Source organism: Lynx canadensis, chromosome D2 (genome assembly GCF_007474595.2).
Source record: "Lynx canadensis isolate LIC74 chromosome D2, mLynCan4.pri.v2, whole genome shotgun sequence".
In the NCBI taxonomy this organism is placed as follows: Eukaryota; Metazoa; Chordata; class Mammalia; order Carnivora; family Felidae; genus Lynx; species Lynx canadensis.
In genome coordinates this window covers 86,935,571-86,962,647 of record NC_044313.2, presented here as the reverse complement: position 1 = coordinate 86,962,647, position 27,077 = coordinate 86,935,571, and the positions used below count along the sequence as shown (strand labels likewise).

The window sequence follows — 27,077 nt, the reverse complement described above, 5'->3', positions numbered from 1 at the left end:
AAACCAGGACTGATTTCCTCCTGATTTCCTCCCACACCACTACTTAAGACTGTCATCATTACCCTAAGAACGAACCCATGCTTGTGAGGAGAACAGGGCAAGGGCAAGGGTGCTGTGGGACTGTCCCAGCATGTGGCACTGTGTGCAGCTTAGAGACTATTTGGAAAACGAAAAGGTAGTATCTTCTATGGCAGGAAGGTGATTTCACATAGACAGTAGAGCAGGCCCAGGCAGCCCAGGACTCTGCTGACTTGTGCCCGGTCAGGGTTCTGGCACAAGTGTGGCCCTGTCTCCCTTTACCCCCTGGGGCTGCCTTCTGGGCAGGGGGCCCCATGGCTGTCAGGAGTGTGGGTAAATACCTGTAAACAAACTTGCAGAGCGAGGTCATTTTAAAGGGCTGGTAACTTTAGTATACGCTTTTGTTTTTTAATTTCCAATCAGTCTTGATTTCTGGATGATGACGAAACTTTAGGAAGGCACCTTCTTGGAGAAAACAATGTAGACCAAAGGACATTTGTGACTTAGCTGCTGGGTCAGCAGAGACTCTCCCTGCAGACTTCTGGGTCACTTCCTCTCTGTCCTCTATGCAGCCAAAGAAGATGCAGCTGGTCGTCGGTCCGTGACATGCTGACCTGCCCCAGCCCCTCGGCGACGGCGCCACGGGAGGCTCTTTGACTGGAATGTGAACAATGGTGGAGAATGGCCGACTTCGTATGTAACAAGGCTGTGGCCCGCTCAGGCTTCAATGATCTAAGATGACTCCTAACTTCTGCTTATCTGCTTGAATATTAGTGTGCTCTTCCACCTACTACAGCTAGGCATCGTGGGTGTCTTCGGTGCGTGGGCTCTATCAGAGCCTAGTCCTGGGGGCCTGGGCAGCTTGCCTGGAGTGACCCGCAGAACCTGGGAGCTGAGGCCGCGGCAAGCCTGGGCGGGGGGGACCTGGGCACGTCCTCCCCCCACCCCTGCCCCACGCCCACCCTGAGCTCCCTGGCACCCGAACTCTCAGAAGACCAATCAGGAAGCACTGGGCTCCCACCGCGGGGCAGGGTGCTGGGTGTGCACCCAGGAGGAAGGTGCGAGACCCTGGAAATTATGTAGTGCAACTCTAATAAAGGTCTTCCTGTTCTTACGGAAATCAACGTTTTACATTTCTTTTTTGAACAAGTTTCAAGAGTGGACCTCATTCTCCATTTGTAGATTTTCCTTAAGTGTTTTATGTTTATTTATTACTGAGAGACAGAGAGAGCATGAGCATGGGAGGGGCAGAGACAGGAGAAGATACAGATTCCGAAGCAGCCCTCACGAGGCCACCTCAGGAGGCTCTGGCACAAGATCCCTCATAGCTCAGGCGACTCTGGGATGGTTCCTTCCCTCCCCGCCACAGAGAGCTTATGGCCATTGGGTCAAGGGATGGTCGCCCTGACCCGTGGGCCTTGTGTGGAGGGCACAGCTGACAATCGCTGGGATTTCCTCTTCCTGTACTGTCTCTCCCGCCAGGGCCGATCGTTTACTACTGTGAAGGATACATAGTTTCTTTCTGTGGAGTAAGACTTCCCTTCTCCTTTCTGTCAGGGCATAGTTAGGTCATTCTGTGTCTTCCTGTTCAGAACCTTTGCTGGCTGATCTTTAGTTTCTGCACTTCCTAGTCCTTAGTGTTCAGTGTGAGGTTTGGAACAACAAAGTGCTTCCGTGCGTTTTACATCTAAGATTCTGTTTTTTCCCCACCAAAGCTGGGCAAGCCTTCGGCATCTGAGAGTTTCTGGAAACAGACCAATTCCCCACAGGTACATTAGGTTGCACATGGTTTATTAAAACTTGATTTGGTGAATCCAATTATGCTTAAAAAAGAAATGTCAGTTGAGAAACAGACCAAGCACCGAGCAGATGTCCGAGGGGTGTGGCCTCTCTGAGAACACGCGTCAGCCATCCTTGGCTGTGCTCGCCCCATACTGAATGTTCCGGGGCTTGCAGGCCTTTCCACAGACCCGCCAGGTCCCACCGATTACCCTTGACTCTCCTACCGCTACACGCTCCTCCTTGAGGCCACTCTACCCTCCTCACTGCTGCCCTTAAGGTCCTTTCTTGTGTGTCACGTCGAGTGTTCTGAATGTAATTGTGACTTCACACTTTCGTCCTCGCCTTTTCCTGGCCGAGTCCTGCCACCTCCCAGGTGGGTGGTCCGCGGTACCGGGAGGGGTCTGTCCCCATGGCCCCTGCAGAGGGGCAGCAGGCGCACACCCAGGATGGGTTGTTGCCTCCTTCCTGATGATGTGGCTTCACTTGATGGTGTTTCTCAACATCTCTGACGTTCTGCTTTCTCTAACCCCCCTGTCGCTTGAGTGCTCGGTGGGAAGAAGTGGCGTGGATTCTGCTGATTCTCCTCCTTGTCTTCCTGCGGCACCTTTCCCAGTCCTGACTTGAGGCCAGCGCTGTGTCCACACCACCCGGTGCGTGGGCAGATTTCAGCGGGAGCAGGCAGGCTCCATCCTGCCCGGCTTCGGTGCTTGCTGGCCCCCGTGCCCTGTCCCTTCTCGGTGTATCTTACCTGACTCCTCTTTTTAAGAACATTCATCCGTGTACTCCCCAGCCCCCTCCCCGGGGAGTCCAGGGTGGTCTCCAGGTCCTCCACGTAGCTGCACTCACAAAGACTGCTTTTCCAAATAAAGTCACATGCACAGGTTCCAGAGATTTGAACATAGACGGGACCACCTCCCCAGTCCACCTGTTTCTGGAGAAGGCCTGCTCTGCCCGGTCCTACCCCGGAGGCATCAGGGTGGGGAGGACGGGCCCAACCCTCCCACGGGGAAGAGGACTCTCGGGTCACACGACAGGCCCTAGACTGTCCAGGCAGAAAGTGGAAGATGGAAAATAGTCAAGAGGACCTCTGGCGTGCATCAGGATTACTGCCGGTTGATCTTCTCACTCGAGTGTGCTGGGCCTCTCCTAGCCACGAGCGTGCGTGTGCCTGGTGAGGGTGAGTGTTCTCTGCTTTGGTAGAAGGCACTTTCAGGGACCCCTGAGACAGGAACCACTCTGGAAAGGCACTAGGACGTGCAGGGGAGACAGCGATGCAAGAGGAAACCATCCTGCCCACACGTGAGAGGAAGCAGCATCAGGCCTGGACGCCAGGATGCCAGCCAGGCTGGGCTGTGGTGAGGGCCAGGTGCAGGGAGGCCTGTGTCCCACTGTGCCGCCTCCAAGGCCTCCGTCTGCTGTGAGCCACGGGCATGGGGGCCGCCCACAGGGTTTCGGGGCACACACACCGGAGCACATCCAGCAGTTGGAGGGTAGGTCAGCCTCTCCTGCGCAAATGGTGGCTGCCGTCCCACTTGCTTGGATTGTTTTCAGTGCGTCCGGCCAGCCATCCTTAGAGGAGGCGAACAGAACCTTTCTCCACTGGTGCTGAGGGGAGGCCCACAGCCTAGCCTCCGAGCTTCAGGGCCATGGCTCTGGTTTTCAGGCCAGGATGCTCTCAGAATATTAAGTAAAAGCTATTTGTAAACATTTTCAGGAGAATAAAATAATGTCAATTAATTTAAAATTTTTTAATTTGGGTAGCCTGGGTGGCTCAGTTGGTTGAGCGTCTGACTCTTGACCTCGGCTCAGGTGACGATCTCATGGTTTGTGGGTTTGAGGCCCGCATCGAGTCCTGGGCTGACAGCACAGACCCTGCTTGGGATACTCTCTCTCCCCTCCCCCACTCACACATGTGGTCTTTCTCAAAATAAAGTTAACAAAAATAAAAAAATAATTTTCACTTGTAATTAAAGCAGTAAGACATTGTCACATTGCAAAAATAGAGGGCTAAGGTTGTCTTAGTCTCCAACATCTTATTTTCTTTTTTATTCATGTTAATCTTTAAACCCACGGGGCTGTGGGTGTGAATTTGGTGGCCCAGCTGCCCAGCCCCCCAAGCTTAGAGCTGTCACACTATGGCCAGAGAGCTTGTTGGGTGGCCTCTGAGAGCCGTTCTCCCAGGCATCCCTGACCCCGGGCCCTGCTCTTTCAGATGTGGAATCTTAGGAAGGCCACACCATGTCCATTCCCCAGGAAGAGGGGGTGATGATGAGATCCATGGGAGACTGACCCTATTTTGTGGTATGAGTCACCAGTGTCCTTCTGTCTCCCCTTTCCCAAAGGTCATTTTCCTCTTGTTTTCATTTGGATTGTCTGTGTTTCTTACAATCCCCTGTGTGGGCTTCACTCCTCATTGACTACACTTTTCTGAATGATGTAAGTGGCAAAGAGCAGAGATGGGGCCAAGACCCTGAAAGTTTCTGGGGATCATGAGCACATCAAGGAAGGGACTATCTTAATGCTGGTGTGAAATTGGTCTTTTGAAAGGCAGAGACGCAGACCAGGGGGACACAGCTTTCCTGTGAACCCACACTTGCAGGACTTTGTCTTGAGGGCTGAAGTTCCCACAACATGTGACTCCATGCTTCTTTACATGTGTTTGCATAGGTACGTGGTGGCTTAGAATCTCCCATCACAAACAGTTCCTGTATTGATGATTGTAGCATCTTGTCTTCAAGAGCGGAGATTTCATCAAGGGACTCGGTCACCTACGCTCTCTGCAAGTGGGTGTTCCTGCCACACACCATGTCTTTGAATACTTTCGACCTTAAACTCCCCTACACGACTAATTTTCCTGCTTTGTCTCTGCGCGTGGGGTATACAGGGGAGCTGCTTTCTAAGTCCCATATTCTCATGAAAAGCCCCAAATAGGAGAGCCGAAGGATTGTCCCGTGGGAGAGCGGGCCCTGCACCTGACTCCGCATGGCCAAGTCAGTCAGAGAAGCTGCCAGAGATTGCTGTCTGGGTGGCAGCTGCGTTGTTCCTGACTACTTCTTGCTGATATATTTCCTTTGCCCTAGAAAGAAGGCAGCCTGCTTTCCACCCGGCCTTTTGTCCGCAGGCAAACCTCTTGTGCTCAATGCTTTCCAACGCACTGGGGTACCTGCTTCCTGTTGCCAGTGTACGTTTGCCAGGGAAGCCCATGAGGCACTAATTTTCCAAGCTGTCCCACGTCCAGGGACCCTGCTTGAAAGGAGTTGACAATGAAAAATCAGAAGGGAGGCTTCCAGACTGCTTCCACCAAAGCCCACAAGGAGGAACTGGTCAATAAATAACAATGATGATTATGATGATAATCATAATCAAAATAAGAATAACAAGTGAGAAGAAACACACTGGGGACATAAGTTGTTCAGCTCAGATGAAAATGGAATTAAAATGGGACTGCGGACATGAGCACTATTTTCCAGGCAAGCTAGGTGTCCTGAGAGTAAGAAGGAAACGTCTGTGGGGTTGGCATGAAAGGAAGCACCGATCACAAGTGCACTGCATCCTGAGCTACGTAGGGCAGGAAGGCTTCTGGCTCTGGCCTTCCACTTACAACCGGTGGGCAGAGGCCCTCGTGATCTATCTCAGTGTTGGCTTCTCTGTGCTGGCTGGCAGCCATGTGTGTGGAATTGGGCTCTGGTCCCCGAGTCTTTGAATGGACTGTCTGCCCTGACCACCTGGGGAAGAACAATGCGCATGCTCCAACACTGGACTTCTCACCATGTAGTTACCTCACAGCGACCTGTGGAACAGGGTCACCAACAGCCCTCAGGCTAACAAGCACACAGGTCTCAGTAAGGGAGGGCAATGTGTCCTTGGGAATCGCCATGTGTTAGCTGCTTGTGAATGCAGGGCACTCTCTGAGTAACAGTTGCATGGTTCCTGACTCTGACCTCTGATCTCCAACTCCCCTTGCACACAAGTGAAGATGGCTCCCTCCCAATAACACTTGCCCCATCCCAGAAGACTTTTTGCCTTCTCTTGCCAAGAGAGGTGTCACAGGTGAGCCCATGGAGAACCCACCGTCCATGTTCCCCTGGATCTAGAGCAACGTAGCAGGACTCCACAATTAAAATCAGAGAGACATAGTTCCAGGCTAGGAAACTCAGTCACTCACTGGAAAACCTGTTTAGAAAGAGATCAAGGGAATCAGAAGGGATACAGTTGGGTCCCAACTCTCTGTCCCAGATGATAATAAAATAAATCTGTGAAGGAAGTGACCGGCACAATTCCCCAGGGAAGCTTTGTGTCCTATGACTATGGAAAACCTGTGGGTTCTAGAGAAATAGAACCTATTTTAGTTACACCTGGGAGCTTGAATGTAGCAAAAGAAACCCAACATCTGACATCCAACAGTGTAGGGGGGTTGGGGCACTTGCCAGCTTTGCAGCTTTTCCTGTCCGTGGGTAAAAGCAGTGGTGATCTGGAGGGCAGAGTCTCCATACGAGCTGACGCCCAAGTCTGTAGGACTGGGTTCTGATTCTGTTTAGTTCTTTTTGAGTCGTTTCTTTGACGATCACCTGCTGGTGCAACGACTGGGCATGCAGGATCCCTGAAAGTCTCCAAAAGCAGGATGTTGAGGCAGTCTATGGTGGGGGCAAAGAGCACAGTAATAGTCACTGCACAAACAAGAGACTTCAACGCCCAACGGTTTGAGGAGGACGACATGTTTTCGTTGATATCAGAAATTAGTTGTTCGGGGGGTTGAAAACAACCTTCATGTGTGCTCACTGGGAGTTAATCGGCCCTATCTGCAATGAGAAAGAGTGAAAGCATGTCATTGGCAGCAACGTGGATGCAACGGGAAGGTTGTATGCTGAGCGACATAAGTCAGTCAGAGAAGGATCCATATCATATGTTTTCACTCACATGTGCTGCTTGAGAAGCTTAAGAGAAGACCGAGGGGAAGGGAAGGGGAAAAAATAGTTACAAAAAGAGAGGGATGGAGGCAAACCATAAGAGACCCTTAAATACAGAGAACAAATGGAGGGTGGATGGGTGGTGGGGGAGAGGGAAAATGGGTGATGGGCATTGAGGAGGGCTTGTTGGGATGAGCACTGGGTGTTGTATGGAAGCTAATTTATCAGTAAAGTATGCAAAAAAGAAGACTAGCTATCCCTATCTATGTGATTTTTTTCCCCTTGTGACCGTGGCCCTAAAGGCCTCATCTCTATCAACTTTTGCCACAGCAGTGAGGCCAACTGTCTCCCAATAATACCTGCCACTACCCACAAGCAAGCCTCTTGTGCTTCACACATTCATGTCCCCAGTACCTCCTGTTCCCAAGATACATCTGGCAGACACCAGAAGAGCATCAGTTCCTCAAGCGATTCCAAATTGATGGGAACTTGGCAAGACTCCACCAATAAAATTGGAGACAAAGGCTGCCCGACTCCAGCACGGAATGTCTCCCAATGAACACACAGTGAGGATAAGTGTAAGACAATTGAAAAGATACACGGAGGGCTAAGGTTCTTCATCTCAGGTGAAAACAGAAAGAAGCTGGAGCTGATGCTACTAGCACAACTCCCTGGGCAAGTGTGGGTTCCAAGGAGTGAAAAAGACCTGTGGCCTGAAGAGAAATGGAACACCCACTAGCTGTACCAGGGAGTCCCGTGAGCAACGTCATGCACCCCAACGTCAATATGGTCAGCAAAGTGTCAAGCTGTGGCCAGGTTTCAAGCCATTCCCCTCTGTGGATAGAGAGGCCCTTGTGACTCACGAGGTAGGCTCTTGCTCCTGGCAAGTCTTCAGATTCAGGCTCTGGTATTTTAGTCTTGGAGTATTGTTGTGCCCCAACCTGCTCGGCGAATGAACTTTACACGCACGGTCCCTGAGTGTCTCAGGGGGTAGGTGGCTCAGGCTTTCCCGAAAGGGGTGGGTAGAGAGCAGGGCAATGGTCCCATGGCAACAGAAACCAGCCAGACACAGAGTTCTTACTGGCAGGAGGTCAACCTTTCCTTTTCGATATCAGAAATTAAGTGCTATGTGATGACACACGGTGTGAGTGCAGGCTCCCCGGGAAGGACTGGGCACTGTCTGACTGACAGCCCTGTAGCTCCTCAACATGGCCCTAGGCCCTTGATCCAGAAAGGAGATCGGATCCTTCCGAACCTCCTCTGCCCCTGTGCACAAAGCAAGCCTCTTGGGCTGAACAGTTCCGATCCCCGATGACATCTTTGGCCAAGGTAGGTCTTGCAGAGGAGGCCCATGGATTCCTATTGCCCAGGCCATCCTAGATTCCTGGCAACTGGTCACAACTCCATGATTACCGTCAGAAAATGCTCCTAGATTATGTCTGTGAATGTCCCATAATGATATCCTCATTAATGAAAGAGCAAGGGAATCTGAAGGGATGCACTGAAGGCCAGATGTCTTCCTCACCGAAGAAAATGGTATAAAGCTTCCAATGAAGTCACTAGCACTTTTTCCTGGGCCAGGTTGGTGTCAGCACTAACCTCAGTGGGCCAGGCCTCAGGGGAACCTCCAGTAGCTACACTTAGGAGCCCTGTATGTAAAAGGGCTATCACTTTCTTCCATTCCTTTCCTTCAGCGATAGAGCAGTGGTGATTTGAAGGATCTTATCTGGCTCCTGGCTGACCCCCAAGTCCCTGGAGATGGTCTCCGGTCTTTACTTATGGAGATTCTTGTTTCTACCTCCTTAGGCAAGGTATGCACTTTGCTTGGACAAACCATTAGCATCTCAGAACTTAGGAAGCACAGGCATTCCAGGAGGTTGGGAGAGAGCAGGAAGTAACCATCTGAGCCAACACAATCCTGCCTGGCCCTGACTTCTTAGGAACGCAAGGACGACCTTTCTTCCCCAACATGGCAAACGAATTGCTGTGGGGTAGCACACCACCGAGTGGGAGCTCGCCTAGAGCTTCTTGTCACTGTCTGAGGACAGACCAGTTGCTCCTGAATCTGGCCCCTGATCCCAGTCTCTTCTTGACCCTGAAGTCAGGTGGGCTCTTTCCAGCACCACCTGCTTTGAATTGCATTAGCGTCTTATATTCTCTATTCTCTTTAACATCTAACCTGATTGCTTTGCAGCATGACACCTGTTTCTGGACTGCATTCATCACACAGGGACACATCACTGTGCGTTTTTAGGTCCCTGGCCACACAGACTTTACAATAACCTATGTTGCTAAAGTGCAAAGTCTCCCAATGGTTGAGCTGTGAGTACTTCTGTGGGATTGCCAAACAGGAAAGTGATATCGGACAGAAATATAGAAATATCTCAATTCACTTGAAAGACAGTCTGTCAGATGTGGTTCCTGCATGTGGTCACGTTCTCCTATCCCCTAGAAATGAGGAGGTCGCATATTTAGAAACACCTGTGAGTAGAAAATGTCATAAAGAAACGTTGAATCTTCATGACAGCACATTCTTCTGTCCTATTTTCCTTCATTTATTCTAAATATCTGAGTGGCAAACATTAGATTTTATTCGACTACTGCTGAGGTAGAAGCATAAAGAGAAACTAAATAGAAATATTCTTGGAATAAGTGAGTCAGTCACAATAAATCATTAGGCTTTTTGTTTGTTTTGTTTTTATTTCTTTTGTTTGTTTTCAGCCCTCTTTGTAATATGTCCACAATGATGTCTCCAGTTTTGCTTTGGTTTTTAGCATCGCTTTGTTTATTTGGGGACTTTTATCATTCCATACAAATTTTAGGATCTTTCGTTCTGTGAAAGATGGTGGTGGTCTTTTGATACGGATTGCGCTAACGTGTCGATTGCTTGGGGTAGTATAGACCTTTTAACCATTTTGTACTCCAAACCATGGGCATGGAGAGGTTTCCCATTTCTTCGTGTCCTCTTGCATTTCGTTCATGAGATTTCAGAGCACAGATTTTATACCTCTCCGTTAGGGTAATTTCTATGTAACTGACAAAGTATCTTTGGTGCAACTGGCAATAGCTTAAAGCTCTCCCATCACGTTTGCTCTAAAAATGAGAGACAAATATTCTAGGAGAAATCATGTCAGCACTTCCTGTCCATTTGAGTTCACCTTGCTATCCTAATTCCCACATATGCACTGGCACACACACACACACACACACACACTGAACGGTGTGTTCAAGAGAGACTGGACACTGGGCAATAACAAGACAGAAGGAAGAAACAGGTGAGCGAGAGCTCTGCCATGGGGCAGCAGCATCCATTGTCACAGCTGCATGCACAAAGGCCCAAAGATGGGCAAGAGATTCTTTTTTCAAATTTTTTTTTCAACGTTTTTATTTGTTTTGGGGACAGAGAGAGACAGAGCATGAACGGGGGAGGGGCAGAGAGAGAGGGAGACACAGAATCGGAAACAGGCTCCAGGCTCCGAGCCATCAGCCCAGAGCCTGACACGGGGCTCGAACTCACGGACCGCGAGATCGTGACCTGGCTAAAGTCGGATGCTTAACCGACTGCGCCGCCCAGGTGCCCCAAATGGGCAAGAGATTCTTCATGTTTGTAGGTTTCTGCTGCACCCAGGACCATCCTTGACCCAGCCTCCAGAGGAAAGGACTAGGGTCCTACAGTCTGCCTCTCTGGGCACCTGGAATTATGATGAACTAACTCCCAGTATTTTCACAATAGCTAAAGAAGAAAAGGCCTTGGTGTTCTCCCATAATCAGTTGTGTTGCCAGTGGGTTTCTCCTGAGTTCCGTAAAATCATAAAGTGTCAACTGGCCTTGGTTCTCGATCAATGCCTCACTGTGTTCTGAGAGACTAGAGAAGGACTTGATACTTGCTGAAGCCTTTAGAGCCTAGAGAGGTTTGGGGACTTGGGGCGGTGAGGGGTGGGGATAGGGAAGGACATGTCAGAGCCCTGTACACTGACTCCAGAGCCCAAGTCCAGTAACAGTCCGGGGTCCCCGGGCTCTTCATTGGGAAACAGGGGGTTCATTTTGCTGGCCGATGGAAGGATGCCTCACGAGTCACGAGTATACACTGGGGATGGACAAAGGGGAACGACAGAAACCTGAGATCCATAGCACAGCTCTTGGGCGTGTAGCTTATGAGCTTTACTCAGGGACCTTCGAGGGCCACGTTAGCTTAGGTTTAGGTCCGATCAGGTTAACCTGGGGTCAGGGCGCTGATTCTGTTTGGTGGTCTTCATGCCTGTGGCTGCAGTCCTAGCCCCGGGCACCAGGGAACAGGCAGCCTCCTGTGTCCGTGGTGCACACTGAGACTTGCTGGAGGAACGGAACAAGGGAAAGTTCGTGCAGAGGTCATTCTGGAATCCCCCTGCCTCAGATACAACAGGAATCTCCCATGAGTAGCAGTTATCTCCACAGAGTAAGCCCGTTAAATCTAGACAGAGGGCTCCACAGTCCTTCAATTTCTTCATTCAGTAACTGCTCCAAGCACGCACTTTGTGCTAGGAGATCTGGCGGGCCTAACTGAAAGGCTGGCAATGACAAAGCGGTCCCCGCCTGCCAGGTCTCCACAGTCCGGTGGGGAGATGAACGAAGGCATGAAAGACAAGATTTGTCCCAATAAAAAGGGAAGGGGTTCAAGGACTGTAATAGTGAAAAAAACAAGGGTGCTGTGAGGACAGGCTGGGGAGTCACTGGAGGTGACATCTGCTGGGGCCAGAATGACAAGAGGGAACCGCCCTGCCCGTGTCTGCAACGTGTCAGGAGAAGATATTGCTGTGGCCAACAATAGGAGACAGAATCGAGTTTGTCCAGACACATCAGAAAGGTGGATAATGTGGCTGTGGGATCCTGGGAGGGGAGAGGCAGAGAGGAGCCAGAGCATAGACCAGAGGCCGGGACCTGGTAGACTGTTAGCTTTCCATTCCTCTCTGACAGAATTGTCTAGATAGTTAGAACCTTAAAACTACAAATATTGAATAGCTCACAATTTTTGTAGGAGAGGAATCCAGTCACAGCATAGCCGTGTGACCCTGCCTCAAAGTAAGTCTCTATGAAGCCAGGGTTGTGGCCTCAACGGAGACTCAAAAGGGTGATACTTTCCTTCCAAGCTCACTCACACAGACAGTGTCAGAACTCAGTTGCAACTGAGAGCCTATTTCAATCTTTTGACTTGGAAACTTGCTTCTTACTCTCCTATATCATGTTCTCATATGGTATTCCCTGACTGAAGTGTTTGATTCCCCATTTCCAGGGTTAGCGGAGAGACAGAGGGAGCAAATGAGGACAGAGAGCAGAGAGAGGGAAAAGGGAAGGAGAGAGAGAGAGAGAGAGAGAGAGAGAGATACAGAGAGAGAGAGAAAGAGGAGTAGACAGACAGAGAGAGATGGAACAAACACGGGACAAAGCAAGTAAGAAGTAAGTGACAGAATTTCTGTCCTGAAATCTGGAAACTGACCTCCCCTCGCTAACAGCTTAGTGGTTTCACAAGGAGTGACGTTTCCTGACTGGACACAGATCACTGTCTGTGTCCCCGGGGGATGTCCAGGAGAGTGTGTTCAGCAGGCTCACCCAGAACTGAGAACAGTGGCTACATTTTGGAAATGGCAGGAAGTGGTAAACATCCAGCCTCACTCGTCATTAGAAAAGTGAACATAGGACGATGAGTTTGGTGTAATTTCTCATCCACAAAACTAGCAAAAATAACTCATCACACTCCTGAAACTAGACCCCTTGTTGTGCATTAGAGATCAGGGCACTCATTTTTCAGTAGCGGGAGGGGCCTCGACTCTCATACTGGAGGGAGATTGTTGCCATGATTTCAGTTGCCAGCACCTTTGATTCCGGTGGGGAGGGGTCTGATTCTGGAGAGCAAAGACAGTGACTAGGGATTTGCACAGACTTTCATGTAGGCATGTGTCATCTCTGCTTTTTCTCTAAGAGCCCTGAATGGGACACCTCCTTCTCAGACAGAGAGGATCCGATTCCTCTGGCTATAGGACCACGATACGGCATCTAGAATGACGGTGCCAGAGAGAATGTCACACACTGTTGTCAAAACCATTTAATGGACCATGACCGAGGGAGTGGGCTGCTTAGATTTCTGTTTCTTATTTTAATTTAAATTTTAGTTAGTTAACATATAGGTTTCAGAAGTCGAATTCAGTGATTCATCGGTTACGTACAACACCCAGTGCTCATGACAAGTGCCCTCCTTAGTACCCACCACCCATCTAGCCCATCTCTCACCCACATCCCTCCATCAACTCTCCGTTTGTTCTTTATCATTAAAAGTCTACCTCTTTTCTAGGTCCACCTGGGTGGCTCAGTCGGTTGAGTGTCTGACTTCGGCTCAGGTCATGATCTCAATCTGTGAGTTTGAGCCCCGCGTCAGGCTCTGTGCTGACAGCTCAGAGCCTGGAGCCTGCTTTGGATTCTGTGTCTCCCTCTCTCTCTGCCCCTCCCCCGCTCATGCTCTGTCTCTCTCTGTCTCAGAAATAAATAAACATTAAAAAAAATTTGTTGAAGTCTACCTCTCTTCTCTTCCTCACCTTCTCATATGTTAAATTCCACATACTAGTGAAATTGTATCTTTGTCTTTCTCAGATGGACTCATTTAGCTTAGCACAATACGTTCTAGTTCCATCCACATAGTTTCAAATGGCAAGACTCCATGCTTTTTGATGGCTGAGTAATATTCTCATCAAGACAAAACCTTCTGCACAGTGCAGGAAACAATGAACAAAACTAAAAGCAGCCCACAGCATGGGAGAAGATATGTGCAAGACACGTATCTGATAAAGGGTTAGGATCAAAATCTAGAAACAACTTATCAAACTCAGCACCCAAAACCAAACAGCCCAGTTATGAAATGGGCAGAAGGCACGAATAGACACTTTCCCAAAGAAGACTTCCAGATGGCTAACAGACATATGGAAAGATGGTCAACATCACTGTGCATTAAGGAATGCAAAGCAAAACCATGATGAGAGACCACCTCACACCTGCTAGAATGGCTCAAATGAACCACACAAGAAAGAACCGTTGTCGGTGAGATTTGGAGAAAGGGGAACACTCTTGCACTGCTGGTCACAATACAAACTGGTGCAGCCACCCTGTTATGACTTTTTAAAGAAGCAACGTCAGCAAGCGCTCCCCCTTCTACGGCTACTTGTTGTTCCCATTTATGTGTACTATTAAGGGCACTGGCAGCAGGTGAAGATTTTTCCCTATGAGAAGTAGGGTAACAAAAAATTGAAAACCAATGTAAATGGATATTTAAAGCTACGAAGTAGGGTTTACCCAGTTGAAATGAAAATAAGAATAAAAACAGACACAAAACAGTTTGCCCAACGAAAAAGCCAAACTCACATTGTGATTCCACTCTCTGAAAATAATGCTTAAGGTAGAAAAACAGTGTAGGCTGTGATTGCCCTTGAATGCCAGGATTCTTATTTCCTTCATCAGCCTTATTTTGTCTATCCAAAGAACACAGAAAGCTACCAGCAAATGTAACCTGGTTTGGTTAAGCTGCTTCAAAATCTAAGGAAAGTCAATAAGGAAGAGGACCCAATGGAGGTTTCCAAAGAGAATGACTTGATTGTCACAGGAATAGAGGAGTCCTTGGAAAAACTAAAGAGGCCTAGCAGATTTCTGCCACAATGCTATAATTTGGTAAGACAAATTGCCAGATAGATACCCGATCCCCTCCAGTTTAAACCTACGTTCTAGGAATAAATACACAGGTGAGATGATAACACATCTTTTGTTCAATATAAAAACACACTTTTCCAAAAGCTCTAATTCATTCCTTTCCAAGACCTTCGTGCCAAGTTTTCCTTTCGGAGGAAGTTTCCCTTGAAGTGCAGGTCTCTGCTCTCAATGACCCATGCTGTTGTCTCCCATCCCTACTAACCGCATGGACCCCCTTTTCACCTCTGTCTTCCTCATTGGCAGTGATCTCCACATGGGCACAGATCACATTTTGTCCCGGTCACTAATGAAGATATAGTGCTGGACACAGAGGAAGGATGGGTGGCCTTTAAAGGAATTCATACAAAATGAACCTGTTATTTGACTTGCGTCATGAGCGTCAAAACTACAGGCCCAGGATGCCATGCACGGAGTATTTCCCACTAACCTTCCATTGTTAAGCTGCCTTTGTCTCTCTGTAAGACATTGTCATCCTCATTCTTCTTCAATACCTGCACAACTACTGCTATTTCTGCACGGGAAAGAGAGGAGTCTCTATGCAATGTGACTTAGAGGACATTGTAACTTCTTCTAAGGTAGTTTTTTTTTTTTAATTTTTTTTCATGCTCATTCATCTTTGAGAGACAGAGAAAGACACAGCATGAGTAGGGAAGGGGCAGAGAGAGAGGGAGACACAGGCTCTGAGCTATCAGCACAAGGCCCGACAAAGGGCTTGAACTCACAGACAGCGAGATCATGATCTGAGCCCAAGTCGGACACTCAACTCACTGAGCCACCCACGTGCCCCCCCCAACGTAGTTCAGAACCCACAGCAGTCCTGGCAAGGGTGCCATAACTACAATCTCATGTAATTCACCTACTAAACGATAGGACAGGTACTCATTTCATTTTGTTTCTTTTTCAAATTGCATTTTTTGTTCTCTCTTTGATTTCAAAAGGTTAATACAAAGAGTTAAGTAGTTTCAGGGTCCAAATATTACCCAGTGTGCACTTTTGCAGGTACACATTTCAATCTCCTTCACGTGGTGCGAAAACTACCCCAGCAACCACCTTCCCTCTAGTACTATCAAACTATTATCATAGTAAGGTCTGTTACTTGATACTCTACTCGCTCTCACTCTCTCACTTTGTCTCTTCCTCACGATCTTCACTCTCTTATTTCCGGTGATCCTTTACTTCTAACCCGTGAATGATTACAATATTACATGGTACTTGTATATTTCTGACTGACATAATTCACTTAGTCCAATAATCGATAGTTTCAACAAACCATTACAAGTTAAAACTTTACACTCTATCACTGGGCTGAAAAGTACATATCTTACTGGCTGACCCAGGAAGGAAACACACCTCTGTCAAACCCATAAAAAAAAAGAAGGCTGCTAATTTGGAACGAGGTCGCTGAAGAAGGGGCATAAGACCAGCCTTGCCTTCCAGCCCAGCAGATTCTCAGCCCCTCCTCTCCGCCAAGAGGGCTAGCGCAAACCAAAAACTGGCCATTCTCTCCTGTCTGCCCCACCTGGCTCAAAACCAAACGGAAGCTCCGAGCGTCCACAGAGAACCTCACCAGCCCAAGCCCAATACCGTAGATGGGCCTTGTGAATTTCCAGGGGCTCTGGCGATGAGGGCTGAGAGGCAGGGCAGAGGTAGAGGACCCAGGGAGCCCAGGACTGGGACATAATCCATATCTGAGATCTCCCTGCGCCTCCCACCCCTCCTGGGTCCTTGTATAAACACGCCCCAACCCAAACCTCCAACACCCGAACCCCTACCGAGACCCCAGCCCCGCCCTCTCTTCCTCCTCCCTACACCTGTGGGTGGTGTGTCAGGGAAATTGCAAACCTGGGGAGTGGCCTCCAGCCAGTATAGAGGGATTTGGCCTGATAAGGGGAGCGGGTAGCAGGGAGCATGCCCCTTCTGACTTGTGGTGGGGTGTGCCAGCAACACTTGACAGGGCCGGACCAGGCCAGGCCACCTTGCTGGCCCGGGAAGGGCTGAGGGAGCAGTGGCTGGGGTGTGTTTGGCCCCAGGAGCCAAGCTCCTTGAGGAAAGAGGGACACAGGCAGGGAGGGGGGAGGGGCGGCGGGCGCCAAAGGAGAGGTGAAGGAGGCCAAAGGCAAAAGGCAAAAGCCTACAGCACCCGGTATTCCCAGGCCGTCTCCTATCCAGGTGCTAACCAGGCCCGACGCTGCTTAGCTTCCCAGAGAAGACGGGGTCAGGCGCGTTCAGGTTGCTATGGCCTAAGAGGCGAGCAGATGCCGCTGGGCACTTCAAAAGCCTGCTCGACGCGTCCCAAGCCAAGCGGGTACCGCGCTTCACCCACGCACGCGCCTGCATGCCTGCCTGCCTGCCAGATCCCTGCTTGCCAGCCTGCCAGCCTGCCGCCACCCTCCACCGCGGGCCCCGGGCTCCGGGCGGATGGCAGAGGCCGCGCAAGAGGACCCTGGAAACGCGCTGTTGCGCAAGCCCCGGCGTGCTCCAATCCCAGGACTCTTGCAGGCTGCTCCCGGCTTGGCCCCACGCCCGCTTCCGCTTCCATCCCGAACCGCACCACAAGGCACCTCGCAGCCCCGCACCACACCACGCTGGGCTGCTCACTGGGAAGCTGATGGACCGAGCTTGGGGCATCGGGCCGCTAGTGCCTTCCGGGCCCGCCTCGCCAGGTTCTCAGCGCCTCCTCCCCAGCCCTAGGGCGAGCGCAGCCACCACCAGGTCGTTCCCTCTCATCTGCCCCACCTGGTGCAACCCCACCCCGGAGCCCCCAGCGCCCCCAGACAACATCACCAGCCCGACCTCGCTGCCCTAGCTGGGCCTCTTGAAATGCCAGGGGCCCTGGGGATGAGGGCTCGAGGGAGGGAAGACGTCCAGGACCCAGGGAGCCCAAGGCCTGTTGCGTATGCGGAGTCTGGGGTCGCGCTGCCCCTCCCGCCCGCTCCTGGATTCTTGTATCCACCCACCCAGCTTTCACCCTCCAGCCCCCAGGCACCAGCCTCTGGTTCTGCGCACACCGCATCCCCCCATCGGAGCGGTGGCTGGTTTGGGTGGTGTGTCAGGAAAGGTGCAAAGCTGGGCTGTGGCTTCCAGTCGGTGCAGTGGGATTTGGCCGAGGCGGGGAGGGGGGACCGTGCCCCCTGTGAAGTGCGGTAAGGTGTGCGGGGGGGGGGGGGGGCCTGGGGTGGGGGCGGGGCGGAGCCAGGCCCTGCCAGGCCGCTTTGCTGGCCGGGAAGGGGCTGAGGGATTAGTGGCTGGGGTGTGTTTGGCCGCAGGAGCCGTGCTCCCTGGGGAGACAGGGACACAGGGAGGGAGGGGGGTGGCGGCAGGAGCCAAAGGAGAGGTCAAGGAGGCCAAGGCAAAAGGCAAAAGCCTACAGCACCCGGTGTTCCCAGGCGGTCTCCCATGCAAGTGCTAAGCAGGCCCAACCCTGCTTAGCTGCGGAGAGAAGACCGGGTGGGGCGCGTGCAGGCTGCTATGACCAAAGACGCCATGGGCTGCTGCTGTGCGCTTCAAGAGCCTGCTCCACGCGTCCCAAGCAGCGGGTGCCGCGCTTCCCCCATGCACCTGCTTGCCTGCCTTCCTGCCTGCCTGCCAGCCCCCCACCTGGCCATTCCCTCCCTTCTGCCCCAACTGGCTCAAACGCCAACCGGAGCCCCAGCGTCCCCAGACAACATCACCGGACAAAGCCCGCTCACCTACCTGGGTCTTGTGAATTGCCAGGGGCTCAGGGGTTGAGGGCTCCGAGGGAGGGAAGAGGCCCAGGACCCAGGCAGTCCAGGCCTGTGGCATAGACGGAGTGTGGTGTCTCTGTGTCCCTCCCGCCCCATTTTTGTCCTCGCGTCTTTGCACCCCAGCCCCCACCCTCCAACCCAGGCCCCAGCCCCCACGCTCCAGCGCCGTTCCCCAGGACCCCGCACCCGGGACCCCCAACTCCGGAAACCAGTCCCGCGTGCACTGTGCACTCCGTGTGGGTGTAGGTGGTGTGTCAGGGAAGGTGCAAAGCTGGGGTGTGTTTACAGGCCTGTGCAGTGGGATTTGGCCTGGTGTGGGGAGTGGGGAAAGGGGAACGGGCCCCTTGTGACGTGGGGTGGGGTGGGGTGTGTAAGGCAGGCCAGGCCGCTGGGCTGAAATGGGAGGGGCTGAGGGAGCCCCGGCTGGGTTGAGTTTGGCCCCAGGAGCTCCTCTCCCTGGTCAGGAAGGGAGGGGGGGTGGGCTGGCGCCAAGGAAGAGGTCAAGGAGATCCAAGGCAAAAGGGAAAAGCCTACAGTTACAGCCATTCCCAGATGGTCTCCCATCCTAGTACTAACCAGGCCCGACCATGCATAGCTTCCAACCCAAGAGGAGGTCCGGCGTGTTCAGGTTAGTTTGTCCCCAAACGCTACCCGCTGCCGCTGTGCGCCGAAAGAGGCTGGTCCTCGCCTCCCAAGCCCAGCGCGTGCCCCCTTCACCGTGAACATGTCTGCCAGCCTGCCTGCCTTCTTGACTGCCTGCCTCCCGCTGCTGTCCTCTGAGGGGAGGGCCCCGGGTTGGTGGCGAGGGCCACGCAACAGGCCCCTGGCACCCCGGAGTGCCTCAAGCCCTGGCGCTCTCTGATCCCGGTACTCTTGCAGGCTGCTCCGGCTTGCTCCCACGCCAACCTCCCCCTCCATCCCACAGGTCACCGCACTGCACGGCACCGCACTTCGCAGCATCTCTGCACACCACCCCTCACCACACCACACCACCCCTCACCACACCACACCCCATAGGACCACAGCACACCAAAGCACACCAAAGAAAAGCACACCACACCAAGTCCCGCTGCTCACTGCAAAATGGGTGGGAGTGAGCAGCAGCATCCGCCAGGCCAGGCCTTAGGGGCCCCCTGGATTCTCAGCACCCTCTCCCCACCCTCGGGCAGCCCCCCACCTGGCCATTCCCTCCCTTCGGCGCCACCTGGCTCAAATGCAAACCTGAGACCCCAGAGGCCCCAGACAACATCACCACACAACGCCTGCTCCCCTAGCTGGGTCTTGTGAATTGCCAGGGGCTCAGGGGTTGAGGGCTCTGAGGGAGGGAAGAGGCCCAGGACCCAGGCAGCCCAGGCCTGTGGGATAGTCGGAGTGTGGTGTCTCTGTGTCCCTCCAGCCCCTTCTATGTCCTCGCATCCACGCACCCCAGCCCCCACCCTCCAGGCCCCAGCCCCCAGCCCCCGGGCCCAGGCCCCAGCCCCCGGATCCCGGATCCCGGAACCGGTCCCGCCTGCCCTCAGTGCGGGTGTAGGTGGTGTGTCAGGGAAGGTGCAAAGCTGGGGTGTGGCTTCAAGCCCAAGCAGTGGGATTTGGCCAGGTGTGGGGAGCGGGGAGCGTGCCCCTTGGGAAGTGCGGTGGGGAGTGTGGGCCCCTGGGGGGGTGGGGAGGGTCAGGGCGGAGCCAGGCCCTGCCAGGCCGCTTTGCTGGCCCGGGAGGGGCTGAGGGAGCAGTGGCTGGGGTGTGTTTGGCCGCAGGAGCCCGGCTCCCTGGGGAGAGAAGGACACAGGGAGGGAGGGGGTGTGGCAGATGGGTGCCAGAAGTCAGGTCAAGGAGGCCAAAAGCAAAAGGCAAAAGCCTAAAGCACCCGGTGTTCCCAGGCGGTCTCCCATCCAAGTGCTAACCAGGCCCGACCGTGCTTAGCTGCGGAGAGAAGACCGGGTGGGGCGCGTTCAGGCTGCTATGGCCAAAGACGTCAGCGGCAGCCGCTGGGCGCCTCAAGAGCCTGCTCCACGCGTCCCAAGCCCGGCGGGGGCCGCGCTTCACCCATGCACGCGCCTGCCGGCCGGCCTGCCTGCCCGCCTGGCTGCCGCCGCCCTCCGCCGCGGGCCCCGCCGGGCGGGTGGCGGAGGCGGCGCAGGAGGACCCTGGCAAGGCGCTGTGGCGCAAGCCCCGGCCTTCACCGATCCCGGGACTCTTGCAGGCTGCTCCCGGCTTGGCCCCACGCCCGCCTCCGCTTCCATCCCGCACCGCACCGCACCACGTCGGGCCGCTCATTGGGAAGAGGGTGGAAGCGAGCGTGGGGCATCCGGCCGGCCGTGCCTTCTGGGCCCCCCCCCCCCGCCCCACGCCGGGTTCTCAGCGCCTCCGCCCCAGTCCCAGGGCGAGCGCAGCCAGCCCCCCCCCCCACCGTCCTCTCCCTCCCGTCCGCCCCACCTGGTGCAAAGCCACCCCGGAGGCCCAAGCGCCCCCAGAGAACATCACCAGCCCGAGCCCGCTGCCCCAGCTGGGCCTCGCGAAACGCCGGGGGCCCTGGGGATGAGGGCTCGAGGGAGGGAAGAGGTCCGGGACCCAGGGAGCCCAGGACCGTGGCGGAGTCCGAGTGTGGGGTCTCGCTGCCCCGCCCTCCCGCCCGCCCGCTCCTGGGTTCTTGGATCCACCCACCCAGCCCCCACCCTCCAGTCCCCAGGCGCCAGCCCCCGGTCCCGCCCTCCCCGCACCCCCCACCGCTCCGTGCGTGCGGGTGCAGTGTCAGGCAAGGTGCAAAGCTGGGGCGTGGCTTCCAGCCGGTGCAGTGGGATTTAGCCTGGTGCGGGGAGTGGGGAGCGGGGAGCGGCGAGCGGACCCCTTGTGAAGTGCCGTGGGGTGTGCGGGCGCGGGAGGGGCGGGGCGGGGCGGGGCGGGGCGGGGCCGGGCGAGGCCAGGCCAGGCCAGGCCAGGCCGCTTTGCCGGCCAGGGGGGGCTGAGGGAGCAGTGGCCGGGGTGTGTTTGGCCCCAGGAGCCGCGCGCCCCGGGGAGAGAGGGACACACGGAGGGAGCGGGGAGGGGCGGCGGGCGCCAAAGGAGAGGTCAAGGAGGCCAGGGGCCAAAGGCAAAAGGCAAAAGCCTACAGCACCCGGTATTCCCAGGCGGTCTCCCATCCAAGTACTAACCAGGCCCGACCCTGCTTAGCTTCCGAGATCAGACGAGATCGGGCGCGTTCAGGGTGGTATGGCCGTAGACGCCGGCGGCAGCCGCTGGGCGCCTCAAGAGCCTGCTCCACGCGTCCCAAGCCCGGCGGGGGCCGCGCTTCACCCATGCACGCGCCTGCCGGCCGGCCTGCCTGCCCGCCTGGCTGCCGCCGCCCTCCGCCGCGGGCCCCGCCGGGCGGGTGGCGGAGGCGGCGCAGGAGGACCCTGGCAAGGCGCTGTGGCGCAAGCCCCGGCCTTCACCGATCCCGGGACTCTTGCAGGCTGCTCCCGGCTTGGCCCCACGCCCGCCTCCGCTTCCATCCCGCACCGCACCGCACCACGTCGGGCCGCTCATTGGGAAGAGGGTGGAAGCGAGCGTGGGGCATCCGGCCGGCCGTGCCTTCTGGGCCCCCCCCCCCGCCCCACGCCGGGTTCTCAGCGCCTCCGCCCCAGTCCCAGGGCGAGCGCAGCCAGCCCCCCCCCCCACCGTCCTCTCCCTCCCGTCCGCCCCACCTGGTGCAAAGCCACCCCGGAGGCCCAAGCGCCCCCAGAGAACATCACCAGCCCGAGCCCGCTGCCCCAGCTGGGCCTCGCGAAACGCCGGGGGCCCTGGGGATGAGGGCTCGAGGGAGGGAAGAGGTCCGGGACCCAGGGAGCCCAGGACCGTGGCGGAGTCCGAGTGTGGGGTCTCGCTGCCCCGCCCTCCCGCCCGCCCGCTCCTGGGTTCTTGGATCCACCCACCCAGCCCCCACCCTCCAGTCCCCAGGCGCCAGCCCCCGGTCCCGCCCTCCCCGCACCCCCCACCGCTCCGTGCGTGCGGGTGCAGTGTCAGGCAAGGTGCAAAGCTGGGGCGTGGCTTCCAGCCGGTGCAGTGGGATTTAGCCTGGTGCGGGGAGTGGGGAGCGGGGAGCGGCGAGCGGACCCCTTGTGAAGTGCCGTGGGGTGTGCGGGCGCGGGAGGGGCGGGGCGGGGCGGGGCGGGGCGGGGCCGGGCGAGGCCAGGCCAGGCCAGGCCAGGCCGCTTTGCCGGCCAGGGAGGGGCTGAGGGAGCAGTGGCCGGGGTGTGTTTGGCCCCAGGAGCCGCGCGCCCCGGGGAGAGAGGGACACACGGAGGGAGCGGGGAGGGGCGGCGGGCGCCAAAGGAGAGGTCAAGGAGGCCAGGGGCCAAAGGCAAAAGGCAAAAGCCTACAGCACCCGGTATTCCCAGGCGGTCTCCCATCCAAGTACTAACCAGGCCCGACCCTGCTTAGCTTCCGAGATCAGACGAGATCGGGCGCGTTCAGGGTGGTATGGCCGTAGACGCCGGCGGCAGCCGCTGGGCGCCTCAAGAGCCTGCTCCACGCGTCCCAAGCCCGGCGGGGGCCGCGCTTCACCCATGCACGCGCCTGCCGGCCGGCCTGCCTGCCCGCCTGGCTGCCGCCGCCCTCCGCCGCGGGCCCCGCCGGGCGGGTGGCGGAGGCGGCGCAGGAGGACCCTGGCAAGGCGCTGTGGCGCAAGCCCCGGCCTTCACCGATCCCGGGACTCTTGCAGGCTGCTCCCGGCTTGGCCCCACGCCCGCCTCCGCTTCCATCCCGCACCGCACCGCACCACGTCGGGCCGCTCATTGGGAAGAGGGTGGAAGCGAGCGTGGGGCATCCGGCCGGCCGTGCCTTCTGGGCCCCCCCCCCCCGCCCCACGCCGGGTTCTCAGCGCCTCCGCCCCAGTCCCAGGGCGAGCGCAGCCAGCCCCCCCCCCACCGTCCTCTCCCTCCCGTCCGCCCCACCTGGTGCAAAGCCACCCCGGAGGCCCAAGCGCCCCCAGAGAACATCACCAGCCCGAGCCCGCTGCCCCAGCTGGGCCTCGCGAAACGCCGGGGGCCCTGGGGATGAGGGCTCAAGGGAAGGAAGAGGTCTAGCACCCAGGGGGCCCAGGCCTGTGGCGGAGTCAGAGTCTGGGGTCTCGCTCCCCCCCCTCCCGCCTTCTCCTGATTCCCGGGGTCCACAGAGGAAGGCGGCAGGGTGCAGGCAGTCAAGCTGGCAGGAACGTTGACTCGCAGGTTTACGGGTGATGCGGGACATGCTCTGGGCTTGGGAGGCAAGGACCATCATCTCTAGCACCCAGCGGAAGTGGATAGCCTTTAGGGACATACTATCCTGAACGTACCTGATCTCGTTTTGTCTCGGAAGCTAAGCAGTGTCGGGCCTGGTTAGTTCTTGGATGGGAGACCGTCTGGGAACCGGGTGCTGTAGGCTTTTGCCTTTTGCCTTTGACCTCCTTCACCTCTCCTTTGGCGCCAGCCCATGTCCCCTCCCTCCCTGACCATGGAGCGGCTCTCCTGGGGCCAAACTCAAACCAACCAGGGCTACCTCAGCCCCTCCCTGTTCAGCCCAGTGGCCTGTCCTGCCCTGCACACCCCAGCTCACTTCACAAGGGGCCCGTTCCCCGCTTCCCACTCCCAATGCCAGGCCACATCCCACTGCACGAGGTTGAAGCCACACCCTAACTTTGCACCTTCCCTGACACACCACCTACACCACACGGAGTGCAGGCGGAGCCGGGTTCCAAAGTCCAGGGTCCGGGGTCCGGGGTCCAGTGGCTGGGGGCTTGAGGGTGGGGGCTGTGTTGCATGGATGTGAGGAGAAAGAAGGGGTGCGAGGGACACACAGAGTCCACACTCCGACTATGACACAGGCCTGGGCTGCATGGGTCCTGGACCTCTTCCGTCTCTCAGAGCCCTCATCCCCAGAGCCCCTGGCAATTCACAAGTGCCCACTAGGGTAGTGGGCTTTGGCTGGTGATATTCTCTGGGGACGCTGGGGCCTCCAGTTTGCGTTTGAGTCAGATCGGGCTGAAGGGAGGGAAAGGCCTGGTGGGGGGTTGCCCTAGGGTGGGGAAGAGGCCCTGAGATCCGGGGGGCCCCTAAGGCCTCTCCGTGCGGATGCTCCTGCTCGCTCCTACCCATTTCGCATGAGCAGCTGGGCATGGTGTGGTGTGCTGTGCTTTGGTGTGATTTGGTGTGGTGTGGTGCGGTGGGGTGTGATGTGTGGTGTGGTGTGGTGTGGGGTGGTGTGGTGTGGTTTGCTGAGTTGCTGCGAGGTGCGGTGCTGTGCAGTGCGGTGAGGTGTGGGATGGAGGTGGAGGTGGGTGTGGGACCAAGCCTGAGCAGCCTGCAAGAGTACCAGTTTCAGAGACAGCTACGGCTTTCGCCACTCCGGGTTGCCAGGGACCTGTTGCGCGGCCTCGGTCACCCACCTGGGGCCAGCGGAGGAAGTCGGCGGGAGGCAGGCTGGCCAGCACGGTGGCAGGGAGGCAGACAGGCAGGTGCACATACTGGATTTCGGGGGCGTGGAGAAGGCTCTTGAGGCACCCAGTGGCAGCCCATTGTGTCTTACGCCATACTTCCCTGAATGTGCCAGATCTCTTCTGTTATCAGAAGCTAAGAAGTTTTGGGCCTCGTTAGTACTGGGATTGGGAGCCCTTGAGGGAACAAAGCGTCATGTAGGCTTTTGCCTTTTGCCTTTGTCCTCTTTGACCTCTGCTTTGGTGCCCGACTGCGCCCCTTCCTCACTGTCTTACTTCCCAGGGTGCAGTGCTCCTGGGTCCAAGCACACCCCAGTCACTGCTTCCTCAGCCCCTCCCAGGCCTGCCCAGCCATCTGGTCTGCCTCGCACATCCCACTGTATGTCACAGGGGGCCGCTCCCCACTCCGCTGTCATCCCCGGGCCAAATCCCACTGCAGGGGTTTCTATTCCCATCCCTATTTTGCATGTTCCCTGACACCCTAGCACCTTCATGGAGGGTATTGTGCTCCATCCGGGTGTTTGAGGTTGGGTGTTGGGGACTGTGGGCTGGAATTTGGGGGCTGGATGGGTGGATACTAGGACCCAGGAGAGGCGGTAAGTGCATGCACACCCCAGACTCAGAGTGTGCCACAGGCCTGTGTTCCTTGGATCTTGGACTTGTTCACTCCCTTGAAGCCCTCATCCTCAGATCTCTGGCCATTCCCAGGGAAATTGAGGGCTCCAGGTTGGATTTGAGCCAGGTGGGGCAGATGGGAGGGAAATGCCAGCTGGCATGCTGTTCCAGCCCTAGTGTGGGCAGGAGTTGATGAGTATCTGCAGGGGTGTAAGGCCAGGCTGGCCAAATGTCCCTGGTAGCTTTCACCTTCTTCCCACTGAGCATCCATCTAGGTCTTTTATGGGTGTCATAAGGGTTTGTTTTATTCCTGGGTGAGCCTGTAGGATATATATTATGCAGCCCAGTGAAGAGTGTAATGTTTCAACTTGTAATAGTTTGATGAATTTAGCAATTTTGATAGTGAATTATGTCAGAAATATAAAAGTACTGTGCAATAATGTAATTATTTATGGGTTAGAAGCAAAGAATCACCGGAAATAAGAAAGAGTGAGAGGAGAGTGAGAAAGAAAGAGAGAGAGAAAGCGAGAGAGGGAGAGCAATAGACTATCAAGTAACAGACCCTAGTATTAGAACAGTTTGATAGTACTAGAGGGAAGGTGGTTGGTTGGGTAGTTTTTGCAACACGTGAAGGGGATTGAAATATGTACTTGCCAAAATGCACACTGGGTAATATTTGGTCCCTGGGACTAATTAACTATTTGTATTAACCTTTCGAAATCTAAGAAACAAAAAAATACAATTTGAAAAAGAAAGTAAATGAAATGAGTACCTGTCCCATCATTTAGTAGGTGCATTACATGAGATTGTAGTTATGGCTCCCTTGCCAGGCCTGCTGTGGCTTCAGAACTACCTTGGGGGGGGCGGCGTATGGGCGGCTCAGTGAGTTGTGTGTCTGACGGGTTCAGATGATCTCGCCGTCTGTGAGTTCGAGCCCTGTGTTGGGCCTTGTGCTGATAGCTCAGAGCTTATGTCTCCTTCTCTCTCTGCCCCTTCCCTGCTAATGCTGTATCTCTGCCTCTAAAGATGAATGAATGTTAAAAAAAATTTAAAAAAAAAAAGAACTACCTTAAAAGAAGTTACAGTGTCCTCTAAGTCGCATTGCACAGATTCCTCTCTTTCTTGTGCAGAAATATTTAGCAGTAGTTGTGCAGGCATTGAAGAATGAGGATGACAATGTTTTACAGAGAGAAAAAGGCAGCTTAACAATGGAAGGTTAGTGGGAAATTCTCCGTGCGTGCCATCCTGGGCCTGTAATTTTGACGCTCATGACGCAAGTCAAATACAGGTTCATTTTGTATGAATTCCTTTAAAGGCCACCCATCCTTTCTCTGTGTCCAGCACTATATCTTCATTAGTGACCGGGACAAAATGTGATCTGTGCCCATGTGGAGATCACTGCCAATGAAGAAAACAGGTGAAAAGGGGGTCCATGTGGTTAGTAGGGATGGGAGACAACAGCATGGGTCATTTAGAGCAGAGACTTGCATTTCAAAGGAAAATTCCTCCAAAAGGAAAACTTGGCACTAAGGTCTTGGAAAGGAATGCATTAGAGCTTTTGGAAAAGTGTGTTTTTACACTGAACAAAAGTGTTATAATCTCACCTGTGTATTTATTCCTAGAACTTGTTTAAACTGGAGAGGACCAGGTAATTTGTCTCACCAAATTATACCATTGCGACAGAAATCTTCTAGGCTTCTTTATTTTTTCCAAGGGCTTCTCTATTCCTGTGACAATCAAGTCATTATCTTTGGAAACCTCCATTGGGTCATCTTCCTTATTGACTTTCCTTTGATTTTGAAGCAGCTTAACCAAACCAGGTTACATTTGCTGGTAGCTTTCTGCATTATTTGGAAA

General features: G+C 54.9%; 2 non-coding genes across 2 annotated transcripts; both read right to left on the bottom strand.

Annotated features, from left to right (window-relative positions):
* Nucleotides 1–21,260: 21,260 nt before the first annotated feature.
* Nucleotides 21,261–21,379, bottom strand: LOC115527863. The gene has a single exon (XR_003973089.1). It is a non-coding gene; the product is annotated as a 5S ribosomal RNA (ribosomal RNA).
* Nucleotides 21,380–22,508: 1,129 nt separating this feature from the next.
* Nucleotides 22,509–22,627, bottom strand: LOC115527804. The gene has a single exon (XR_003973041.1). It is a non-coding gene; the product is annotated as a 5S ribosomal RNA (ribosomal RNA).
* Nucleotides 22,628–27,077: the final 4,450 nt, after the last annotated feature.